Genomic DNA, 5675 nt, shown 5'->3' with positions numbered 1-5675 from the left:
GGTGAGAGTGGTGGACTAGGAGTCCAAGTTTCTAAGGTTCATCTCCAGTCCTGTCAGCAAGTGCCTCTGTTTTTGGACTTCTCCTGGCCTGTTTCTTTGCAGGTAAAATGGGACAAGGGGACAGTGATCCTGCCCCTCTTCTGAAATTCCAGGAAGGCAGTAGGAATGACAGCTCAGGGCTCTGAAACTGCTGATAATGTATGTGTACTGTACAATACGTCCACACAACAAAATAAATGTGTTGTATTGAAGACCTTTGAGGGAGGGATGCTTGGCTGTGCACTAGAGTTATGTTTGGGTCTCTAACCTAAGTCCTGTTTCCATTTCTCCACAAGGGAGTGATGCCAGGCAGTGCCGGCAGCTTCTTGTAAGCAAAATGTCCACTTGATCTTTTCTTTGTCCAAGAGGTTTGTACCACATCTGAGTCCTCTGGCACTGCATCACATGTGTGTTGGGATGGAATGGAGGAGCAGGCATCTTTCTGCTGGGAGAACACCTCACACCCTTCTTCCCAGATCCACGCTGAGCCTGCCTGCTCCCTGCCTGTGGAAGTGCACTGCAGCACATCTGTGAGATGTCACCATCCCCATGCCACAGTGAGCATTTCACCTTCTCACTGCCTGTGATGTTTTACTGCTCTGGCCCAGACAAAAACCTGCTATTTGCTTGATGGTGCAAGTGACAGGTCTGATGGCTTTGATTCTGCAATTGTGGCACAGCTACAGAAAGCCTCACCTAGAGGTCTACTTTATGTGAGATATATTTGAGATACTGGAATACAGCTCTGCTGTTTGTAAGAATTCCTTTAGCCAGGAAGGGTGGATGGAGGTGGCTGCTTACATCATCTCAGCTTTTCTCATAAACTATCTTTGTGAAAGGGGGCATGAAGGACAGGATGGAATGTCCATGTACTGTCAGAAAGCTTGCTAAGCTGAGGGTAACTCAGGCACCAAACTGTGCCTGAGAGCAAGCCACAAGAAGGCCATTCACTCTCCTAGTTTCCATACAATTTTCCAACTTGCACAGGTGTGAGACCCCACCTTGAAGTGAGTTTATTTACTTGGGAAGGGAAGCAGGGGACAGAGTGCAGCTAAATGTGTGTGTGTGTGAGTCCCTGGCAAATCAATCATCTTGCTGGCTGTGCAGGAAAGGGAAGGAATGTAATCCAGAAAAGGTACCTGGCTGCTGATGGGCTTGGGCATATGGGTTAGGGACTGCAGATGTGCAGACAGTGGCTGTGTATGTGCACCAGCATGTAGGCAGAACTGGCTGGCTCAGGACTGCCAAGAAGTGGTGTGTAATTGGCAGGGTTCTGGACAAGGTATTGCTGAATGTGGATTTTAGGTCTCTTTGGGTAGTCAGTCCTGATCCTGGCACTGGCTCTCTGAGCCCTTCCTGCTTTGGAGGCAGCAGCAGGAGTGATGTGCTCTCTGATCTTTGCTAAGAGCAAAAGAGAAATCCAGTGTGACTGAATGTCCTTGCAAAGCTCGTCTCCAACCCCTGCAGTGACTGGTCAGAGATTCCCTTGACTTCTGGGTCATATGATGGCATCAGGGAATGGAGTGGTGGTAATTGCAGGATGAGACTCCTGAATTGACAAAGAGTCACTGGGGCCCTGGAATACTGGTGCTGCAGCCTGTACATGACTAATCTTTGCTCATGTGAGCAGTCTGGCTGAATCAGTGCCTTGCTCAGGCACTCACAGATGGTAGGCTGGCCAGCATGGGTGGACCTGACTTGTTCTTATCACAAGTAGAGCTCCTCTCAGAAAGCTGGCCTGGTGTGCCTTGTTGAAGTCCCAGAGACCCTCTAGTAATGGTCACCAATTGCACATCCTCACCTTGTAGCTGCCTCTGCAAATGCCTTTGCCTGTTCATGGCTGGATATATTGACCAGAGCACTGTTTGGGTTTCTCATCTATGAGGGAAAGCTCACCCCACATTTAGACCCTCATTTCTAGAGGATCCCATGTTGTGGAGAGGCTCCCTGTAGCTGTCATTTACATTGGCTGTCAAGCTCACAGCTGCCCTCAGCCACGCATGTTCTTTAACTCCTTCAAAATCCCACCATATGACTCCTAGTTCTGCTACCTGGGGAGGGTCCTGACTCTAAAAGTGGTAGGGAACCAGCAGCCCCTCATACTGGTTTCTGGCAGTGTGCAGCAGGCAGAGAATAGGGAATATTTGGCAGAGCTTTGTCTGTTGTAATTAGTCTCTGCTGGGAAGCTCTGTGTTGGAATGTTAGCAGAGGGACTCCTCCATCAGTTGTGCTTAGCTCTCACCCTTCCCACAGTCAATCAGTGAAGGTTTGTCTTAAGAAAGAACAAGCAAACACATGATGTTTGACCCTGTAACATTCCTGCCTTGGCTTTTTGCTGAAAGCTCTCAGGGGTGAATGCGTTAACAGTATTTTGAAAAGACACTTTCTCATCCCAATTTGCAGTTCTCAGACATGGGTAACCTGGACCAGGTCTGTGCACGTGGCCTCTCCTTCCAACCTGCATTTAATAGTGTTTTCACCATCAGCAATCACAGCTTCTGCTGCTTTGCTTACAGGCAGCACATGGGCTGCTGTCTGCGCAGCTTCAGCTGTGAGTGAACTGAAGTTTGGTGCAGACCCTAAATGTTGGCCTTGCAGCCCACCAACTCTTCCTCAGGACTAACATGGAGGTTAGAGCTGTGACCAGAGGTGCAAAACTGATGGGCATCTTTCAGCTCCTGTAATATGAAGTACTTTGTTATAGCCTTATGGCATCACCAGTCCTAATGCTCTTGGTGCTCTCAGATGTGTTGGGAAACCAGTGGACATTTCATCTGGCATTTATATGTGCCATCATTACATCTGCTGGAGGTGGAAAAGGGTCAGTCAGGGAAAATAAAGTTGCTGTGCAAAACTTCCAAGAATCTCGGGTATGAAGTGAACATGCTTTTGAACATGTAACTGAAGGAAAGCCAGAGAGAGCATTAGTCCAGGCTGAGCAGCATAGCCTTTGCCTACCCCCTCTAGTGAATGCTAATGATGACAGGTGGGTGGCATTTAGATTTGCAGATCAAGGCTGCATGGTGCTGTCTGCCATCTTGCAGGGGTGTAGAGGCCTCATGCAGTTGCAGTGTAGAAGCTTCAGAATGAATCACATGCTGCTTCCCACAGCATATGTCTTATGAACTGTGACTTGAGTGCAGCTTGGCCAATGTCAAAGTCATTCCCTTCACAGTGACTCCCCCTTCCAGTGCATCACTTGGCAGGGCTCTTCCCCCACCTCCACTGTGCATCCCTGCATCCTGCTCTGCTATTCCATCTGCCCCTGTACCCTGCATTTAGAGGGGTATGGGCAGCCTGCTGGGTCCTGGGCCATGCAAGAAGATGTCACACACAGTGGGCTGGGTCACAATACCCAGCATTCAGATGGGAGCACAGAGAGGGATGGAACAAGGAAAGGAGAGGGAAGGGAAAGGGAAGGGCTGGCTCTCAATCAGCCCTGCTGAGGTGCCTGCAGGATGTGGGTCATCTTTCTTCCTACACCATCTGCTCAGGTGCTGGCCAGGACTGTAAAAGACCTGGACAGTAAGAGACTGTCATTTAATTAATTAATTATCTGCCTGAGAAAAATTAACCTTTTCAAGAATCATACAGGTGACAGTGGCATACCTCACATGTTACTCTGTGAGGTACCACTAGGACCAGGAAAACCTACTAGTAGACTAGCAGCCCTGCAGGAAGGGGTTACAGGGGACCCCACGTAAACGTGAACTTACAGTGGAAATCATGTCCAGGGCTACTTGTTCTCCTCTTCTGCTTGATGCTACTGACTCCACACCTGAAACTATGTCCTCTTTCAGTTCTCTGGGTTGAAGACAGATGTTGGAGAACTGTATTTGGTCTGGTGGAGGGCACATGACATGGTCAGCACTTATTCCTATGGTCTGTAAGGGAGAAGGACTTGTTTAGTCCTGGAAGGAAGAAGTAAAGAGATGAGCTGATCATGGCTGGAGGCTCTGAAAGGGGATTAGAGACAATCTCCTTCTGGCAGTACCGTCGAGTAAACAAGGGCTGTTGGCCACAAGTCAGAGTTTGCAAAGTTAAGAATGAACTTCACCAGGAGGGTGGTGCAAAGCCGGGACACGTCACCCAGAAAGGGTCTCCATCCTGGCTGGCCAACAGAGTGGCTCAGCTGGTCTGCTGACTGGAGTCTTCCTCAGGGCAGGAGAGGAGTCAGATGCCCAGTGGGCCCTCCCAGCCAGCCTGTTGGTGAAGCCATACAGCCATGGCATGGAGCAGGCAGGGAGCTGGCTCACATGGCCATTGAGTCAGTGCTATGGGATGAGGTTGGATCTGGGTTTCAGCTTTCTCAGCTCTCCTTCTGTGTCACTGTCTGTGCTCAGACATGAGATAACATCCCTGACCAGGTCTCGTCTTTGATTTAAAGTCCAGGCTTACCAACTGTTTTTGTTTGGTTCATTTGTGGAGCTGTGTGTGAGCCTGCCTGTGCTGGCAAATGCCAGCCTGCATAGCTTGCCTTGCAGTTTCTATCAGCCAGCTGCCTCTTGTGTCCTTCTTTCGTGGGCAAAACCTGCATGTCCAGTGCCTTCTGGAAGGTAGTGGGTGCCTTTCCAGGACCCTGTTGTGGCTTATGCGAGTTTTAAATAGGTTTTAAACCTGGAGGGAGTAAATTATATGCACATCCAGCTGAAGGCTTCCTGAGTGGGAAGGATGCTGAGTAATCTCTGTGTGATGGTAATCAGGTCCCATCAAGACAGTTTGAAGTTTCCCTGACAGGGTATTTGAAGCTACACCTGTTGGGGTAGTGATCAGTGCCTCTGCAGGGAACATGCCTGTGTGTCCATCCACAGCAGTGCCTGAGGGAGCCCTGGGCAGGACATTGACCATACTCTTACCCACACACCTTCTGCTGACCCTGTGCAGCTCATGGTGACCTTGTCAAATGCTACCAACCTTTTTGGGCTGACTTGTGTGACCCAGAGAGCATCATTCTGCACCATCCTCCATGTCACTCCAGATCAGCCACAATGTCAGAACTCAGGATGCTCTGGGCACAGCTTCCCCTTTGAGCTACTCACTGTAATCAGGTACTTGTGACTTCTGGTGGTCTGGTGAAGACTGTTCACCTAGACTGCCTGAACAGTGGAGTAGGGAGGAACCATGCATGGCATTTTACTATTATTTTATTTTGTTTTACTTTCTTTTTATTTCCATTTGATTCAGAGTCTTATTTGCTGAGTCTACTTTTCCATACTCTGATACATATGAGCATTAAAAACACTCATAAAATCTCTTCCTGTAACTGAAGCTCTGCTAAGAAGGTCACGGGACTTGGGCCTGACCTAGCAGGACAAGTCTGCATGTAAAATGCACATTAGCTGGTGGTGGTTTGGAGGCTTGCAGCTTCAGGCTTAGCATTGATGTACACAAGCAAGCATCTTCCCAGGGTGGCTGTACCATGAGCCCTTTCTTTCCTTTCAACCCTCAGCCTAGCAGTGCATCTAGCTTCAATAAAGCAAAGATGGAAGAGGTTACTAAATGGTAGCTAATAAAAAAAGTGACATGCATGAAGCCTGGTAATACCATATTGCTCTAAATGAAAATGAGGGGGAAAAATATCATGGGGGGGCATTGTTATTGCTGTCTTGTACTTCACTAAGGCTCAACTATCCATC

The sequence above is a fragment of the Geospiza fortis genome, unplaced genomic scaffold (assembly GCF_000277835.1).
Source record: "Geospiza fortis unplaced genomic scaffold, GeoFor_1.0 scaffold54, whole genome shotgun sequence".
NCBI lineage: Eukaryota > Metazoa > Chordata > Aves > Passeriformes > Thraupidae > Geospiza > Geospiza fortis.
Note: the sequence above shows the minus strand (reverse complement) of the source record.